Genomic DNA, 20,870 nt, shown 5'->3' with positions numbered 1-20,870 from the left:
ACTCATCAGCAACTGCTGATTGCGGGACTTGCAATGCCGGCACCGGCGGCGGCAGCTGCGACGAGGCCGACGTCTCCAGCCGGCCGGCCTGACAGCCTGCACGGTACTTGGATTGGATTTGACGGCTGATTTCATTAAGTACTGTACGTGTACAGTAGTAATAATACTGCAGAGGAGCCAAACCCAGTAGCAACTTTGTGAAGTAGATACCTGGCGCTGGCGATGGCCTTCTCCAGCCCCCGATTCAGCGCCCCCATGTCGACCTCCAGCACCCTCATCCCCCGCTCGGATTCCGCCGAGTGAAGAAGACCCAAAGCCGGGGAGGCCCCAGTGGCGAAGACGGGTGGCCGCGGCTGCGGATCCAGTGGAGACGGGGACTGCCCATCCACCTCCTTTTGCCCCTCCCGCTGGGTGCCCTGGCCTTCCATTGGCTTCCGGTTGCCTGAACGAAGAGGACGGAGGAGGTTGTCGTCCAGGCCATCGGCGGCGAGGCAGGAGAGCGGGGGTCCGGTCGACGGCCGTGGGAGGGGGGCGGGGGGAGAGCTAGCGAGTTCTGTGAGTGCGATTTTTTTTGACGCCGATGAGACATGGAGTGAGGACGACAAGGAGTGAGGTCGGCGAGTTAATCTCGGGCCTGTCGGCCGTCGGGTGTGGGTGGGCCGTGGGCCGTGGGCCGTGGACTGCTCTTGTCTCTGCTACAATTCAGAAAAACAAATTGCCCTCAAATTTTCATTTTTAATGATTTTGAAGGTCTTTTTTGGTGAGGAATGATTATCCTTATTGAATAAATACTAATTTCTGTATCATTAAAAATTATAATCATGCAGGTCATCGTGTGGTCTATGGATGTTAAATTTCATGGAATATTTCACGGGGGATATTTTATCTGACATTCCTGAACAGGTATATTTGATCCATATATCGCGATACTTATTCCAGGTTGTATCATTATTACTTGAAAACTAACTTTATTTACTGCTTGATTAATAGGTCAATATGACAGATTTTAGAAACAAACTAGCCGTAATTTTGGTGGATTCACATTTGAATGATGATAATATAAGGAATCGAGACTTGAAAGATGATGAAGAACAAACATTCGATCCTACTGATTGTGTCATTGTGGATGGACCTCCTAAAAACATCAAAACATCGAAACTAGCGTCAGAAATTGGGTTCATCTCGCAATCATTGCTTCACGTCCCATCTGCCAATCCAACAGACCAGGAATTAATAGATGAACTTTGCCTATATATCAGCACAGTTGATGATATTCCTTCACTAGAGTAAGCAACATTTTTTTTCATTTTATTGTATTGTTCTAATAAATTGCGATAGCATACTTGTAATTGTAATTGACATAATTCTAATTTTACAGGACCGAATGGGTTAAAAGTTCGAGTCCTTATCCTATTAGTCTTAATTTAAGACAAATAAGTAGCATACTAAAAATGAATGAAAATATGGACGTTAGTTGCTTTAATATGGCTGTACGGATACTGGCGTGGCATGACATCCAGCTTGCTAGGGATGTCCCAGTCCACTACATGGATTTGAACTTCTGTGTAAGTTACTATAACTACATATTAAATCTATTTATATGTGACTCATTTCATATACTAATGTTTTTTATTATTATTTTAGTTGATGTCTCAATATGCACGAGAGACAAGTCGTAGTGACTATCCTGACGTTGCTCGGTTGGCTCAGTTGTTTCTTAGCTGGCCTGACAGCAATGAGTATCATATATCTGAATGCAATATGGTAAGAATTCAATCCTTCATTCTTAAGAGTCAATTATCTGTTATAATGATTGCTATATTTTTAAATGTATCGGTGCAGATTTTATTGCCTTGGGATATTGTTGGGTTATTCCAGTTGTTCGTCTTGGATCGGCACAAAAAAGTTATCTCTTTTTTGGACCCGCTTCCAATACCATATTTGGCGAAGACTATACTTAAAAATGTGGCCGATAATTTTAATCTTGCCCTCGAAGTTGCAAACCCTGCATCAAAGGATGACATAACTAAATGGGGTTGCAAGGCTCCCAAAGTTCCAACAAATCTAGACGAGTAAGAATCTTAACAATGTGTTACAATCTTAACGTATTTATTCGACCCGCAATGTAACATTATATGCATGCAGTGCTCTGTCGGGTTATTTGGTTTTTGAGTTCATGCATTCATGGTACGATGGATTGCTACATTTTCCAGTACCCACGGTGAGTATTTACACATGTTCATTTGCATACACTTTGCACATGTTTTTTTATAACAATGTTGTATAATGCATATATAGGACGGTTTTCAACTAAGGAAGCGATTTTTGGTTCACATCCTGAAGTATGAAGCAAACGAAGCTTTAAGCAATATCCCAGCCATTGCACGAAGCCTTATTGATCGCATAAAAAAGTGGACCTTCAAGAAAGAACCGTCATCCGCGAATAAATAGAAGATACAATGTTGCTTAGTTATTTTATCTGTCACTCATATTTCGCCATGTATCAAGAATACATAGATGGACCTTCAAGAAGAAACATAATACATATTGTTGCTTAGTTTATGTTTTTAAGTATTTTTACAAATAATTCTAAATACATTTATGTGATTGTAAATTTTATGTAAGTGTGGATTTTGTGTTTTAGGCACCCTCACACCTCTTAGGTATAAATGGCTCGGTAAAATACATGATAGAAGATCACAATATATGTTTTTATGACATAGGACAAGACGTGCATTGCACGTGCACGCTTACTAGTTTCGTTGAAGAAAGATAGTGTTATTTCTAAATCATAGCTGACTTACCATTAAAAAAAATAGCTAGCTGTTGTATGCATGTACCGATACACAGCAGGCAAAAAAATCAGAAACACAAAAGCGACCACGTGCGCTGCACATGATTGAGTGCATGCATGCTGCGGCAGCACTTTTTTTTTGAAACCTGGCAGCACTTTATTTCAGTCTAGCGAGACGTGAGCATGCCTGCCTGCCTTTGTATTTTTCGGAAAAGTAGAGCGAGCGAGAGAACAGCCAGCGTTTACGCGTTATTTTTTGATGGGCTTAGATTCTCTAGAGGCCCAATAAACGATTCCTGAATCGGGCAGCTGTTACAGAACAAATCCCAGAAGAATAGTCCCACCTCGAAAGATAAGATGTATTCTGATCGGTTTATATACCGAGCGACCTCCAATGTTAGCACAGGAACCCGAAAGCACAAAATAGGGCCCGGAACGAAGGAACCAGGCCTGGAACAGAAAACCATGCGCGCGCGGAACAAACCAGCGGGAACGAGTTGGGCCGCGAATAGAGGCCCAGTTAAAGAAATCCTTCTGCGAAGCAGAGGTTAGAGGGCGCACGGGCGCGAGGGAGGAGGACCCAAGAAAAGGCGCATGTTGGATGACCAGATCAAGGTTAACATATAGCTCTTATATTTGTCCCTTTGTTTATTTATTCGCAAAAAAGCTGTCATATTTATTTTTAGGCTAAAAATGTGGTATTTGTACTAAACCACCAACACTTACTATGGATTGAAGGAAGTACTAGGATTTTTGCTAATTTTTTTTCGAAAAGGCACAAACTGGAAATGTATTGTAGTTACACACCTCCCGCATATAATTACACGTCGTCTACTGAATAATAGGCTACACACATTTATTAAAGTGTTGTCTCTATTTTCTATTGACTATCACAATCTCTTAACATACAAATAGTTATATTTTGTGAGGATAACAAGACATAAAACCTATTTGTTGATACCTTGCAAGCTCGAGTTTGCAATCACCTCTACGAGATACCAAACATATTATAGGTTCCCACTTGCTTTAGCTTCTCCTTCCACATATCATGTATTTTTCCCTTTCATCTTATCTCCAAGGAAATCATGTACTTGCACCTCCTCTATCTCCCTCCTTATCGAAACATGTCTAACTTTTCTCACATTGTTGTTATATGGTGGGCCCTCTCTTTAAGAACCTTTTTCATTTTTAAGAGAATATATTATTGTTTTGAGGGTTGGTAATTTCACTTGTTTGTATCACAAAATTATACATACATATGTACATACGTGCATACATACATACATACGTACATACATACATACATAGATACATACATACGTACGTACGTACATACATAATACATACGTACATACGTACATATATACATACATACATACGTACATACATACGTACGTACGTACATACATACAAGTAAAATGGAATGAATGTGGAATAAACTTGAAAATCTGACGATCTATGTAATTAAGTGAATCGCATGGGCTAAATGGAGTACTCGAAGGTTCCCACTCTACCAGGAGATGTTCCCAACGAGGTCAAAAAAGAGAGATGGTTGAATACATGAAGGTAGGATTCTTTATTCGAAGGGAAACGTGCGACGCCACAAGGGCAGCCACTCGTATTTATAGTAGGAGTATTACAAAGGGTATTACATCATGTACAATATCTATATACCGCATTACTAAAAGAATTAAGGCTGTTGCATACCCAGCGTGGAGAGAGCCTTCCCGCAAACCCTTTGTGAGCCATTCGATCTGGGCAGGTATTGTTTCTGGTACGTTGGATTGTGCTTCTTTGATAACCTTTTGTTACCGTTCCACTCGTAGACTATATAGTTCACCATCTTCCTCGATCTCAACCGGTCCATAAAGGTTGAGATTGCTCTTACAAACTTGAAATAATGGTAGTGCTAAGGAGAATTGGTGAATATGTCCGCCTTGGAGTTGATGAACCAAATTTGAAGCAACTTTTGAGCAACCCGTTCCCGCATAAAATGAAAATCTACCCCACCTTGTTTTGTGCACGCATGAAAAATAGAGTTCTAAGAAGATAAGTTGCTCTGATATCGTCACACGAGAGAATTGAGGAACTCTTGTGAGAAATTTCAAGTTTAGCAAAAAGAGCTTGTACCTAGATAAGCTCAGTTGTGTAGCATTGGTGACTGTCATGTATTTAAACTCTCTACTAGAGAGAGATATGGTAATATATTTCATGGCACTCAGAGCAACCAAATTGCCACCATGGAAGATAGAAATTCCCCGGTTAATCGCCAATCATCATTAAAAAGATATAAAACAAAATTAGTAGGTGATGTGGTAGAAGGTCGTAACAGTGATCGTTGTGACATAGCAGCAATAATATAGCAAAAATTAAGCTTAGCATCTAACCAGTGAGTGCATGTTCGGGCATGTACGTATTAGTACACCTTATCTACAACAAAGGAAAAAAATCAGGACATGTCATGGTAAGATACTGAAGATCTCCAACAATACTATAATACCTCGTAGTCTCCTTTGGTGATAGAGGAGTGTCATCATTAGACACATGACTACTCTTAAAAAGACCGACACGATGTCACAATTCTAATTCATATTTCCACTGAATTAGAAGAACACCACCATTAATTGGTTGTTGTTCCTCAATATGAAGGAAACAATGTATAGTGGTTGACGAGGGAGTTCCTCGGCAATGCCCACCATGAGGGGCTTAGGGTTGATGGAATCCTGCAGGCTAGCACGAGATATCGGATACCAAACAAACAAGGAGAGATATTTACCCAGGTTCGGGGCCCTCGATGAGGTAAACCCTTACTTCCTGCTTGTCTGATCTTGATTTATCGAATATATCGGGTTACAATGGGATAGCCGATAGGTTGCTATGGTCGACTCGTCGGGAGGCAAGGATTCTAGGGTTTGTGCTCTAAGTTGCGGTGGTTATGCGTATTGTTGTTCTGATGTTCGGCAGGCCCTCTCCTGGCCTTTATATAGCAGTCCAGGTCCCGAGAGTCCTATCCGAACTCGACTAGGTTACATTGAGATCTAATCTAATCTTTCTTTAACAATGTCTTATTGCCTTGTTCATCAAGAATTCGTCTCCTGGTAGGTCTCCTTCGTTGCAACTGATGTATGGGCCCACCTTAGTCTTGGACAATCTTCATGGCCCCTAGTTGGGCCAAGGGAGGTAGACTAATGTCGGATACCCAAAGGGTAATGCCCATATTAGTAGCCCCCGAGTGACTGGCCGAAGCGAAGTTTCGAGCAGGGGCTATAGTTGTCTTCATCTGAATATCTTGATCAGTCGAAGAAACTGAGTCTTCACCCTTACTATGAGGTTGAAATTGCTTGATATCGGGTGCGCGTCCAGCGCTCCCGATGGGAGTAGCCCCCGAGTCTAGGGACGGATGTTTGCAACCGTGCATAGACTATAGTTGTACCACTCGAAGATTTTGCTATCGCTGCTTTTAGAGCTTCCTTCATCATCCGATACTTTTAGTATATCGGACCTTCTAAGATTTCGGGTGAAGTCATAGAGCTGATCGTACGTAAGGGATAAAAGTAACGAGCCCAGTCTCATTCGATAAATCGATGTTGGTTAACTGCCGATGGTAAAACAATGTTATCCTACATAGAATCAAGTCCCCGGGCTCGATCCTAGATTTGCTGGAACCTTCGGGTCCGTTCTTCTACGAACCATTTGATTATTGATGCTTTTGCTATTTTTATCGAGTGCGCCGGTGCTTCCGATGGGAGTAGCCTCCGAGTCTAGAGACGGATGTTTGCAACCGTGAATAGACTCAAGTCAAGTAACCGAAAGTTATAGATTCATTCTGATGTTAACTTTTATTCGGATACTCCATCAAAGGGAGTCGATAACTTTGATTCCATCAGACTAGACCGGTTTGGTTTTTTTTAGATGACCGATTTGGTTGTTTGCGATGCAGAGTAGCATGAGGCCCAGACGGGCAAACTGAGCGAGTAGGTTTAGAGGATCCGCTCGATGCCTCGTCTACATTATGGGCAACAGTCCTGACACCATGCGAGTGATGGATGTAGCAATCTAGGTCAGAAGGGTAGCAGTAGCCTTTGTGTCATCATCTAGGAACTTCAAACGAGTACCTCGTTCCACCTGCACCATGATTAGCAAGAAGCATCAGAGTATATGTAGCATCAACAAACTGTTCACGAATGTGGAGGATGAATAGTGTACGCTTGTGGTGTTGAGATCGATGAGGTTTGGGAAACACTAGTGGAGAAGAGGCCTTTGGTCACAAGCCCCTGGGAGCAAATGTCCCTGTTATGAACTAAACCGGGACTAAAGGGGAGCATTGGTCCCGGTTCGTTTCGCGCTGGGTGACCCCACTCACTGGCGCCTGTCCGTTAGTGGCCTATGGTCCCGGTTTATGCTACAAACCGGGACTAAAGGGGCGATGGCAGGGCGCGACAGGCCTTGTCAGGCCTTGGGACCCTTTAGTCCCGGTTTGTAGCATAACCCGGGACCATAGGCCCATCCTTTGGACCCGGTTTGTATTACAAACCGGGACAAAGTCCCCAATCTGCCTATATAACCTTGCCCCTGCCCAAGTGTGAGCCACACTTACCATTTTTTCACTTTCTTCTCACAAGAGGGGTGTATTGCTTTGCTCTCTTCACATGCACAAGAGGTGTTCGATGAAATGCTTAAGTTCACACAAATCAAGGCACACTTAACTTGTTTTTTTCTTCTCCATCGAGGTTAACAACTTTATCCTTTCATCTGTAATTGATAAAATTAATGCATGTGTATATATACATCGTGATGTTCTGTAATGGTTTTTGATAAGCTTAATTATATCATGCAGATGAATCGGCAATGGATGTACATTGACCGACGCTTTGACTAGTTCACTTCGGGACTGAGTAATTTTATGACAGTGGTTAAGGCAAACAAACATGGTGGATTCATGTATTGTCCATGTGTTAATTGTAAGAATATCGTAAATTACGCTCACTCGAGTACCATTCACGGCCACCTTTTGCGGGACGGTTTCATGCCCAGTTACTATTGTTGGACCAAGCACGGAGAAAGATGGGTTATGATGGAAGACAATGAAGAAGAGGAAGAGGATGATGACGGTTATCCCAATTTTCCTGAATACGATGACACTGCAGAAGGCAATGAAGACAATGAAGCAGAAGATCAAGAGGCACCAGATGAGCCTGCTGATGATGAACTTGGTCGGGCCATTGCTGATGCAAGGAGAGAATGTGAAACTGAAAAGGAAAGGTTGGCCTTCGACAAGATAATAGAAGATCACAACAAATTGTTATACCCAACTTGCGAAGATGGCCATAAAAAGCTAGGCAGCACACTGGAATTGTTGCAATGGAAGGCAGAGAGTGGTGTCACTGACTCAGGATTTGGAAAGTTGCTGACAATAATTAAGAGGAAGCTTCCAAGGGGTAACGAATTGCCCGCCAGTACGTACGAAGCGAAGAAGATTGTCTGCCCTCTAGGATTAGATGTGCAAAAGATACATGCATGCATTAATGACTGCATCCTCTACCGCGGTGAGTACGACAATTTGGATGCATGTCCGGTGTGCACTACATTGCGGTATAAGATCAGACGAGATGATCCTGGTGATGTTGAGGGCGAGCGCCCCAGGAAGAGGGTTCCTGCCAAGGTTATGTGGTATGCTCCTATAATACCACAGCTGAAACGCTTATTCAGAAATAAAGAGCAGGCTAGGTTGTTGCGATGGCACAAAGAAGACCGTAAGAAAGACGTGATGTTGAGGCACCCTGCTGATGGATCCCAATGGAGAAAAATCGATAGAGAGTTCCCAAACTTTGCACAGGATGCAAGGAACTTAAGGTTTGGTCTAAGTACAGATGGCACAAATCCTTTTGGAGAGCAGAGCTGCAGCCATAGCACCTGTCCTGTGACCCTTTGTATATATAACCTTCCTCCTTGGTTGTGCATGAAGCGGAAGTTCATTATGATGCCAGTGCTCATACAAGGCCCGAAGCAACCCGGGAACGACATTGATGTGTACCTGAAGCCATTAGTCGAAGAACTTCTACAGCTGTGGTCCATAGCATTGAAGGAGATATGCCCTAGAGGCAATAATAAAGTGGTTATTATTTATATCTCTATGTTTATGATAAATGTTTATATGTCATGCTATAATTGTATTAACCGAAACATTAGTACATGTGTGATATGTAGACAAACAAAGAGTCCCTAGTATGCCTCTAAACTAGCTTGTTGATTAATGGATGATTAGTTTCATAATCATGAACATTGGATGTTATTAATAACAAGGTTATATCATTATATGAATGATGTAATGGACACACCCAATTAAGCGTAGCATAAGATCTCGTCATTAAGTTATTTGCTATAAGCTTTCGATACATAGTTACCTAGTCCTTATGACCATGAGATCATGTAAATCACTTATACCGGAAAGGTACTTTGATTACACCAAACGCCACTGCGTAAATGGGTGGTTATAAAGGTGGGATTAAGTATCCGGAAAGTATGAGTTGAGGCATATGGATCAACAGTGGGATTTGTCCATCCCGATGATGGATAGATATACTCTGGGCCCTCTCGGTGGAATGTCGTCTAATGTCTTGCAAGCATATGAATAAGTTCATAAGAGACCACATACCACGGTACGAGTAAAGAGTACTTGTCAGGAGACGAGGTTGAACAAGGTATAGAGTGATACCGAAGATCAAACCTCGGACAAGTAAAATATCGCGTGACAAAGGGAATTGGTATCGTATGTGAATGGTTCATTCGATCACTAAAGTCATCGTTGAATATGTGGGAGCCATTATGGATCTCCAGATCCCGCTATTGGTTATTGGTCGGAGTGAGTACTCAACCATGTCCGCATAGTTCACGAACCGTAGGGTGACACACTTAAAGTTGGATGTTGAAATGGTAGAACTTGAATATGGAATGGAGTTCGAATATTTGTTCGGAGTCCCGGATGAGATCCCGGACATCACGAGGAGTTCCGGAATGGTCCGAAGAATAAGATTCATATATAGGATGTCATTTTATGTGAATTAAAATGATGCGGAAGGTTCTAGAAGGTTCTAGAAAAGTCCGGAAGAAACCACCAAGGAAGGTGGAGTCCCGGAGGGACTCCACCTCCATGGCCGGCCAACCCTAGAGGGGGAGGAGTCCCAAGCGGACTTCCCCAAGGGGGGCCGGCCACCCCCTCCATGGAAGGTGGAACTCTCACCTCTAGTGGGAGTCCTAGCTTGGGTAGGTTTCCCTATCATATGGAAGGTTTTGGGTTCGGGTCTTATTCGGAGACTTGTAGTCCAACCCTTGGGGCTTCCACCTATATAATGAGGGACAAGGGGAGGGGGCCGGCCACCTCAAGACCACCACCTGGCTGCACCCCTCAAGTGGCCGGCCACCCCCTCCCAAACCCTAGCCGCCCCCTCTCCTCCATAGCTCCCGCGTGCTTTAGCGAAGCTCCGCCGGAGTTCTCCACCGCCACCGACACCACGCCGTCATGCTGTCGGATTCAAGAGGAGCTACTACTTCCGCTTCCCGCTGGAACGGGAGGTGGACGCCGTCTTCATCAACAACCGAACGTGTGATCGAGTACGGAGGTGCTGCCCGTTCGTGGCGCCGGAGGGATCGTGATCATGATCTTCTACGCGCTTTTGCAAGCGGCAAGTGAACATCTACCGCAGCAACAAGAGCCTCCTCTTGTAGGCTTTGGAATCTCTTCAAGGGTGAGACTCGATAAACCCCTCGTTGCTACCGTCTTCTAGATTGCATCTTGGCTTGGATTGCGTGTTCGCGGTAGGAAAATTTTTGTTTTCTATGCAACGTTATCCTACAAGCATGTGTACCTGTGTGGGACGAGCACAAGCAGGAGGAATTTGACCTACGAGCGCTGCTTTTCGTAACCATCAATGACTGGCCTGCTCTTGGTAACATTTCAGGACAGTCAAACAAGGGATACAATGCATGCACGCACTGTTTACATGAGCTCGAAGGTGATTATTTGGAAAAATGTAAGAAGGTCGTGTACCTGGGGCATCGTCCATTTCTTAGGCATACCCATTCCGAAAGAAAGAAAGGCAAGCATTACAACGGTGAGGCTGATCACCGGAGGAAGCCTCCCCATCGTGATGGTGTTGATATATTTGGTATGGTCAAGGATCTAGATGTAATATTTGGAAAGGGTCCTGGCGGACGGTCTGTTCCGAATGACGCTGCCGGACACGCACCCATGTGGAAGAAGAAATCTATATTTTGGGATCTACCCTATTGGGAAGTCTTAGAGGTCCACTCTTCAATCGATGTGATGCACGTGACGAAGAATCTTTGCGTGAACCTGCTAGGCTTTCTGGGCGTGTACGGGAAGACAAAAGATACACCAGAAGCACGGGAGGACCAGCAACGTAGGAAAGACCCCAAAAAACTGCATGAGACAGATTAAGGACGTCATTACTCCAGCTACGCTCTTACAAAAGCAGAGAAGGAAATATTTTTTGAATGTCTGAGCAGTATCAAGGTCCCGTCTGCCTTCTCCTCCAATATAAAGGGAATAATAAATATGGAGAAGAAAACATTCCAGAACCTGAAGTCTCATGACTATCACGTGATAATGACACAGTTGCTTCCGATTGCATTGAGGGGGCTTCTACCGGAAAATGTTCGACTGCCCATTGTGAAGCTATGTGCATTCCTCAATGCAATTTCTCAGAAGGTAATAAATTCAGAAATTCTACCGAGGTTGCAGAATGATGTGGTCCAATGTCTCGTTAGTTTTGAGCTGGTGTTCCCACCATCCTTCTTCAATATTATGACAGATCTCCTCGTTCACCTGGTCGATGAGATTTCCATTCCCGGTCCTATGTTTCTACACAATATGTTCCCCTTCGAGAGGTTCATGGGAGTCTTAAAGAAATATGTTCATAATCGTGCTAGGCCAGAAGGAAGCATCTCCAAGGGCTATGGAACAGAGGAGGTCATTGAGTTCTGTGTTGACTTTATTCCTGACCTTAAGCCGATTGGTGTTCCTGAATCACGGCATGAGGGGAGACTAAGTGGAAAAGGCACGCTAGGAAGGAAATCAATGATGTGTAGGGACGAGATTTCTTTGACTCAAGCACACTACACAGTTCTACAAGTTCCACCTTGGTGGCTCGTATATCGGTGACCACAAGAACTTTGTACGCTCCCAGAACCCGGGGCAGTTGAACGATTGGATTAGACGTGAACACATGTCGACTTTCGGCGGTTGGTTGCAAAAACATCTCCTGAATAACATCGATATTGAAGATCAGCTGTACTTGTTGGCCCAGACACCATCTTTGACTGTAGTGACTTTCCAAGGGTACGAGATAAATGGAAATACATTTTACACGATCGCCCAAGATAAAAAGAGCACCAACCAAAACAGTGGTGTCCAATTTGATGCAATAATGAATGAAGGCCCACATGACACATATTATGGTTACATAGAGGATATATGGGAACTTGACTATGGACCTTCTTTTAAGGTCCCTTTGTTTAGGTGCAAATGGGTCAACAAAACAGGAGGCGGGGTTCAGGTAGACAAGTTGTATGGAATGACAACAGTGGATCTCAACAATCTTGGGTATAGAGACGAACCATTCGTCCTAGCCAAGGATGTGGCCCAGGTTTTCTATGTGAAGGATATGTCTACCAAACCAAGAAAAAGGAAACATAAGGAAACGGATACATCAAACGATGAGCCAAAGCGCCACATAGTTCTTTCTGGAAAAAGAAACATCGTGGGAGTGGAGGACAAGACAGACATGTCAGAAGGTTATAATAAGTTTGATGAAATTCCACCCTTCAAAGTGAACATTGATCCAAGCATCAAGTTAAATGATGAATATGCTCCATGGTTACGGCCGAAGAAGGTTAAATGATGAAGATGCTCCATCATCAAGTTAATTGAAGAATGTTCATGGCACAAATGAGTATCTCAACATGGCAATCAATTTCCCATTTATTTTTGTGTAATCATGTAACTCTATGTAAGATATTAAAAGTGGAGATGTGGTTGGCTTTTTGTACCATATATATAGAGGAGATGTAGTCATTCACGGGCTTGCACGGAAAAAATTCCGAGGCGCAGCTTCCGAAGATGTCGTAGGGCGTGTGCACCAATGACATCTTCGAGAAGCTGCGCCATGGGAGATTTCCCAACCCTTTCCCCAACACTGTTAGAGGAGATGTAGGCCCTGTTTGTTTGGGCTTCCACTTCTGCTTTTGCTGCTTTTAGAGGTCCAAAAGCAGAAGCTCAACCAAACAGCCAAAAATAGAAAAGCGCTTGGCAGAAGCGCTGTGGGCAAATGCACTACAGGAACCGCAGTCGATCGAAGCAGCCCGGGAGGTGCTTTTGCCTGCTTCCCGAGCTTCCGAAATATGGTGGACAAAATTACCCTCATGACTTCGGAAGTACTACAAAAAAACTGCCACCGAGAGGTGCCCCCAGACTGACAGAGTTCCCATTTCCCCTATTTCCCCCACGCGCTCCATCCTTCTCCCTGTCCCGAGGGTTTCCGCCGCCAGCTCCCCCACTCTCCGTTCCCGCCGCCAGCGCCCCCCCTCTCCGTCCCTGAATCGGCCGGGGCGCCATCTCCGAAGTGGCAGGAGGAGCTCGTCCGCCGTCGGAAGCTCAGCGACCGCCGCCCTGACCCATCCGCCGCCTCCGGCCACTTCCGCGACCATCTCCACCCACGGAAGCTCGCCGCCGGGCTTGATTCGGCCGCCGACGGCCGCCCGGACGAGCTCGTCTCCGCCTCCGCTGACTCTGCCTCCGGCCTTCTCCGCCCGGTCGAGCTCGTCTGCCGAGCTAGCCGAGGCCTGCCGGCGCGTGGAGCTCGTCCCCGTGCTCGCCGGCGCGTGGAGCTTCCTTGAGCGCGTCCGGCCGCCGCCGCCGTTCCGGCCGCTGTTCCGTCTTCCAGCTCGCGCCCGTCGCCTGCATCCTGTCGTCGTCCTGCCCGTGAAGGTTGCGGTGGAGCGAGGAGAGGAGGCGGAGGTGCCGCGCGCGGTCGAGGTGGAGGTGGCGGGAGGCTGTGGCGAGCGTGGCGGCGGAGGCGGCCGCGTCCGAGGCCTGCTTCCGGATCTGCTCGCGCGGAGGCGGCCGCGTCCGAGGCCTGCTTCCGATTCTGCCTGCGTCCGTGGCTCTGGCGAGCACTGTGCGCGTGTGTGCTTGGGGAAGAGGAGAGATTAGTGTTTGGGTTTGGGTAGTGGCAGAGGATACATGGCAGTGTCGTGTAAATAAACCAGAAAAAAGACTAATCGTGTAAATGTCACATGTCTTGTAATATAAATGTCACAACACTCTCATATTATCTTGAATATATCTAGTAATATAAATGTTACAACACTCTCATATTATCTTGTATATATGTAATGTTTTATACTTTATACGAACAAGTCTTGTTAAAATTAGTTGATTCGTGTCAAATCAACATTTATACAACTTCTTCAGTATTCAGGGGCATTTCAGAGATTTCATCCGTCATCACAGCTACAGCAGCCATTAACAGCACTCATGCCAAACATCAAATTTCTGCTTCTCACAGCTGTTTCCCACAGCTGCTTTTCCACAGCTCAACAGCTACAGCTGCTTCTCAAAAGCTGCAGCCCAAACAAATAGACCCGTAGTCGTTCAGGGGCTTGCAGGGAAAAAATCCCGACGAGCAGCTTCCGAACATGCCGTAGGGCATGTGCACCAACGACATCTTCGAGAAGCACAACACTGTTAGAGGAGATGTAGTCGTTCAGGGGCTTGCAGGGAAAAAATTCCGAGGAGCAGCTTCCGAAGATGCCGTAGGGCATGTGCACCAACGACATCTTCGAGAAGCTGCGCCACGGGAGATTTCCCAACCCTTTCCTTCATCCATGGGAATGAAACTCTGCTTGGCTTGTTGATCTGCTTGGCAAGGCGTATCGATGCTCCTTTTATAGGCACGGCACCGCTTCTACTTTGTCTTGTTCCTTCGACAGGGCGTCGTGCGCTACATGCTTTATCTCATCGAGCAGTGCGTCCACCCATGCGTTCTTATCCTGCCGACATCTTTAGTCCCGGTTGCACCCACCAGCCGGGACTAAAGGTTACCCACACGTCTTTATCCCACCGACAGTTTTGTTAGATGACAAAAAAAAGGATCTTTAGTCCCGGTTGTACCCACCAGCCGGGACTAATGTTTGCCTGACTAATCCTCCCCAGATAATGCAGAAACCAGATAAGCCTCCCCCAGATTAAGCCTCCCATCTATTGTCCCGGTTTGAGCCCCCACCCGGGATGAAAGTTTCCGGCGCCACTGCGTTCCCGCCTATTTTTCTTCCCGCGCTTTCCACTGCTTCCCGCCTCCGTCTTCCCGCCATTTTTTCACTATATATATGTAGGCTTGGCCTCCATTTACATATCACATCTAGACTCATATCTGGAAACCTCATCACTATGTCCCATGGCTTCCATCGTATCTCTAACCCTCCGGGAGGCGGAGGCGCTTTGCGCCTCGAACTACCCCTACCCGCCGGGCTACCGCGTCCCGACCGGTTGGTTGCTGAGCGTCGGAGGCGTACCGGTCCCTCCTGTCCCTCTAGGTGTGGCGCACGAGAAGGTCATCACGAACCACTACTACTTCGAGCTCACGCCAGAGCAGCGGAGGAATCCCCAGTGGCATCCCGACTACAGCCCGACTTGGGACAGCTTCTTCATCAATCAGCTTGAGAGTGCGCTTGCCAGGAACGAGGAGGACGGCCCGCCTCGTTCGAACTTCAACGAGGCCGGCCGTCGGCTGTGGTGGCGCGACCGGACTCTCCAGAGCGTCATGGCCTACCGTGGCCCCCGCCTGCGCTACCCTCATTCTCAGCCCACGCGTGCTCACCCACCGAGGTTCAACTACCGCGACCCCGATGCCAGCGACGATGATGTCGGCGACTACGACGACTACAGTGGCGACTACTATAGGGCTAGGCACGAGTATGACTGAATGACTCGAACAGTCGAATCTGGCCATGTATCTTAATTTTCAGTCGAGCTCTAATCTGGCCATGTATCTTAATTTTCAGTTGAGCTCTGTACTTTAAATCCAGTTCAATCGTAATAATTTTTTTATTCCCGCCCATTGTTTCCCGCCCTTTTCCTCCCATGCGCCATCGTGGCGGGAAACTTTTCTCATCATCAGCGTCTGCCACAACGAATTTATTGAAAATACAATTAAAATAGATAAACAACTAGTCTAGTTGATCTACTCGTCGTCGGAGGTTGTCTCGGTCCAAATGTCGTCCCACCGAGGGTCGTTGTCGGCCCAAGTAGTATTCGGGTTGTCGAGCTCAAACTCGGCGACGGCCCGATGGTGGCGCCTGTTGGACCTGCGATGTGCCCGGAGGTCAACGAAGAACACGTCGGTGTTGTCGACGTCGTTGGGGAACTGCGCCCTCCACTGGCGCATCAACTCCTTGTCATGCTCCGCGATGGCGATCCGGCGCTGCACCTGGCGGTGGCGGCGACGGTCCTCGTCGTCGACGAGGCACAACGTCGGCGCGAGGAACTCCGCCTCCTCTAGCGATTCGATGTCTGGGAAGTTCATGTAGCCGTGGCCGCCAAAATCGCCACGCGGCCGCGTCGTAAGCGTGCGCCGACAGCTCCGGGGTGTTGTACGTGCCGAGGGTGAGCCGGAAGCCACCGGCGCGCATCTCGGCGTAGAACCTACCGTTCGGACGCGCTCGGACGCCACGGAAGCCGGACGAGCCACGACGGCGCGGCGGCATCCCGGCGACGAATGAGCGGAGGCGACGGCGACGTGTGGTTGCGCGGGCACGCGGCGCTTTATAGCACACGAAGCGACGCGGCAAGTTTGGCGATAGGTGGCGCGGGGAGCAGCGGGGCATGACACATGGAAGCGGCATCTACACGTCGCACGCCGGCGGCGGCGGGGTGAGGCACGTGGAAGCAGCGGCGACACATGGCACGGGGGGACACGTGTGGCACGACGGCGGCGGTGGCCAGTACATGGTGGTGGCGGCGGCGGCGGTGGACACGTGTGGCACGGCGGTGGCGTTGGCGGTGGCACGACGGTGGCCAGTACGTGGCCTTTTTTTTGATTTGAAATATGGCGGGAACAATTTTTTAAAAAAAATGGGCTTTGCTCCCGGTTTGTAATACAAACCGGGACTAAAGGCCTATTTCGCGCAAAATAGGCCTTTAGTCCCGGTTTGTATTACAAACCGGGACCAAAGGGGGGCCTCTGGATCCGGTTTGTAATACAAACCGGGACTAAAGGGGGTCTCCCCTATAAATGCTCCGCTCCTCCTCGCGCAAATCAATCGCGCGCGGAGGAGAAACCAGAGCGCCGCCAGGCTGTTGTCGCCGCCCACCGCGCCGCGCTGTTGCCGCCGCCACCGCCCACCGCGCCGCCACCACTGCCTCGCCACCGCCCACCGCGCCGCCCTCTCCCTCCGCGCGCGCGCTCGGCGGCCGCCCCATACGCGCGCGCCTCGGCCGGCCGCCTCTCCATTGCGGCGCCGCGGTCACCGTTGCCGTGTGCCACCGCCTCCGCCACCGCGCCGCCGCCACTGCCTTCCCACCGCCCACCGCCGCCCTCTCCCTCTGCGCCGCCGCCACTGCCTCGGCCGCCTCTCGATTGCGGCGCCGACGTCGCCGCCGACCGCCTCCCCATCGCCCGCCGAGTCGCCACCGACCGCTGCCCCGCCGACCCTCCGGTGAGGCTCTCCTCTCTCTCCTCCGGCCGACCAACCGGCGGCCGGCTATGTGCATTGTTTTTTCTTTTTTTGTTAATTTTGTTAGTTAGGCTAGCTAGTTAATTAGGCTAGTTAGTAAATAATTTTGTTAGTTAGGCTTTTTTATTTTTTGTTTGTTAATTAGATACTGTGTACATGTTAGTGCCGCGACCACCATATGTTAGTGCCCCCACCATACTCTGGTAGTGCCGGCACCCCTATATGTTAGTGCCACCACCATACCCCTATATGTTAGTGCCGCCACCATACCCCACGCTGATGCCCGCCCCTGTCGCCGTCCTCCGCCGCCCGAGCCGCCGCCACCTCTTCCGCCTCTCCATACCTGACGACCGGCCTCCGCCCGCGCGCCGCCCGTGCCGCCTTGACCTCTGGCCGCCCACGGGCCGTCGCCGCCACCCGCCGCCTCCTCCTTTTCTCCAACAAGTCGCCGCCCGCGCCGCCCGCCGCGCGCCCGCCTCCTCCTCGACCGTCGGCCGCCTCTCTCTCCGCCACCAAGGTGAGCCCGCGCCGGCCACGTCTCCTTTTTTTCAATTCTTTTTGTTAGATTAATTGTTAGTTATATTAATTAGTGTAGTTAGATTAATTAGTGTAAAATAGTTAGCAAAATGGTTAGGGTCGGCGCCCCCTTACGCGGTAGTGCCGGCGCTCTTACCGGCGCCCCCCAAATAGAGGAGATGTGTTGTGCCAGCGCCCCCATACGGTAGTGCCGGCGCCCCTGCCGGTGCATATTCGGGGGGCACCGGTGTATTACAAACCGGGACTAAAGGTAGCGGAGATCAATCCCGCGGAGACGAATCGCATACACGCCGCCAGGCTTCCCAAACCGCGCCCGCGCCGTCGCTGTCGCCGTGCGCCACCGCCTCCGCCGCTTCCGTGCGCCACCGCCTCCGCCGCTTCCGTGCGCCACCGCCTCCGCCGCTTCCGTGCGCCAAACTGGAGATAAACTTTTATGTACCATTCCCAAAAATAGACTGCATGGTTAGGACATAACTGGAGCTTTCGTACATTAAAGAAGAGCAGCACAATCACATAACGGGAGCCAATACATTATAAACAAAAGTTCAATTAGAAACGACATTACCATAAGCAGAGAGTGAGGTACCTTCTCGGCGTAGATGGTCTCCAAGCAAAAATCCAGTTCTCCCCACAGGTCTTCCATGTACATTTCATGCTCCGATTTCTCTTTAACTTCCTTTTCTTCGTCTTCGAACGAGAACACCAGCGGATACCTGTCATCCCAGCCCTGTTGTGCCTCTGCGGGATCAGAGCCGTCAGGATGCTTCTCTATTTCGTCAAATATGGAGTTGAACAGATCATCGTAGGCCTTCTTCTCCCGCTTCCCCTTCTGAGGAAGCAAGACGCTGTTCTTGAAGGAAACGCCGCTGAACAGGATTTTTGCTTGGAGACCGTCTACGTCGAGAAGGTACCTCACTCTCTGCTTATGGTAATGTCGTTTCTAACTTCATTCCACCAGTAATCTGATCTATCGTGAGCTCGATAGAGTATGTATTAGGGTTCAATAAGATCTATGTATGCATGTAACTGCACTATCTGCTTTCAGCACTACATTTATCGATCCTTAATTAATAATTATATATGTAACTCCATTTTCAGTTTTCTGCATTATCCTTAATTTGATCATATGATGGTTCCTATATATAACTTGCAAGTCGTTGTAGAAAGCATGGACGGACACAGAGACGAAGCCCAAGAAAAAAATCATGGCTGACCTCATAGCCAACGGTATTCTGGATGATCGCGACGACGACGTTATTCCAGATGATGGCGGTGACGATGTCACCGCAACTTGTTTGAATGACTCCGGTGAGGGAGCGGAGAATATTGAGCGAAGAGAAGATGGCTACGATGAGGAAGAAGATCCTAATGGCTCCGGTGAGGAAGAAGATCATCATAATGGCTTTGGAACCGTAGTTATCACCCAGGTATATAAATTAAGCCGCTGCTGATCGACTAGATGCATTAACTAATTAAATTGTATTGACGATGAATTATTTCTTTTTTAGCCCTCCGGATCGAGCACTTCTTCTGTAAAGTCGAAGAAGCGAGGCCCGGCCAAAAAGTTGGACGACGGTGTTAGGTACGACATCACCCATATCGCTAAGGATGGTAAACCGATTGCTCCCGAGAACCATGCAAAGTCATTTATAGCTCAATGCGGAGTGCTTGTTAGGGACCACGTCCCGGTCACCGTTCGAGATTGGAACGAGCCGAAGGGACTAGAGCTATCTGTAGAGGAAGAAGCTTAAGGTCTTTATATCGATGATGTAGCCAAAGACAGCATTCTGACCAAGCTCATGGCACATTTCAACATCGTACCTCCAGATGGGGATGCCGATGAAAAGGAAAAGATAGAGAAGGCAGTCCGTAACTTTGCCAAGAAGAAGATGGCCGAACTATTCAAGAACCACAAGAAAAGATTGTGCGTCCTTATCAAGAAAGACAAGACTCCGGACAATGAGAAGGTAAAAAATCACTGGAACGAATTCGTTAAGTACAGCACGGAGTCATAAGAATTTAAGAAAAGGTCGGAAACAAATAAGGAAAATGCTGCGTTGAAGAAATATCACCAAGTTATGGGTCCATGTGGATACAGGGCTAACCGTCCTAAGTGGCAGGCAGCTGAGGCGGAACTGACCAGGAAAGGGATCAGATCAGGGACACACGGTTGGACCGAACGGTCGAAGGAGTGGTTCTACGGGATTGGGGGAAAGTTGGATCCAGAAACAGGGAAGTGTATCTATAAGAAAGCTCATCTGAAACAGCCCATTGAAGCCCTGGAACAAGCACATAAGGACGTGGAGGAGAGGAGCTTCCAGCCCGAAAGAGAGAACGATGAGCTGACACGCGCCCTTGGGAACAAACAACACGGCGGACGAACACGTGGCACAGAAGGCTCCGTTTCGTGGAAGTATGGCTTTCCTGCGGAAAGGAAGAGATTTCCTGATAAAAGTCATGAGAGGAGAAAGGCAAGGGAAACAGACCGCATAGCGTCCTTAGAGGATTCTATGGGCACCATGAAAGCCCAATTAACCATAGTAACCCAAGTACTTACATCCCAGATGGCTCAGGGGCAGGCTGTAGATCCTGCATTGCTCGATGCTATCGTCCCGCTGCAACCTCAACACCGGAAAAGCAGCATGGCTTCCACTCAGCAGGTGGATAATGATGATGATGACCAGGTGGTCGAGCCTCCTCGCTACCCCCCTCGTGGATGATCTCACTGAGAGCCGTCCTTGTGAGCTGCATGTTAAAGTTTTCAACCTATCCTTCAAAGCGGTGGTCG

The 20,870-nt window shown here is 47.9% G+C and overlaps 1 long non-coding RNA gene across 1 annotated transcript; it reads left to right on the top strand.

Moving 5' to 3' along the window:
* Positions 1-1,677: 1,677 nt before the first annotated feature.
* Positions 1,678-2,562, top strand: LOC127315927 (uncharacterized). Its single transcript, XR_011748918.1, has 4 exons — positions 1,678-1,764; positions 1,843-2,072; positions 2,146-2,221; positions 2,299-2,562. It is a non-coding gene; the product is annotated as an uncharacterized lncRNA (long non-coding RNA).
* Positions 2,563-20,870: the final 18,308 nt, after the last annotated feature.

Source organism: Lolium perenne, chromosome 7, assembly GCF_019359855.2.
Source record: "Lolium perenne isolate Kyuss_39 chromosome 7, Kyuss_2.0, whole genome shotgun sequence".
Taxonomy (NCBI): domain Eukaryota; kingdom Viridiplantae; phylum Streptophyta; class Magnoliopsida; order Poales; family Poaceae; genus Lolium; species Lolium perenne.
Note: the sequence above shows the minus strand (reverse complement) of the source record. Positions and strands in the feature narration are given on the sequence as shown.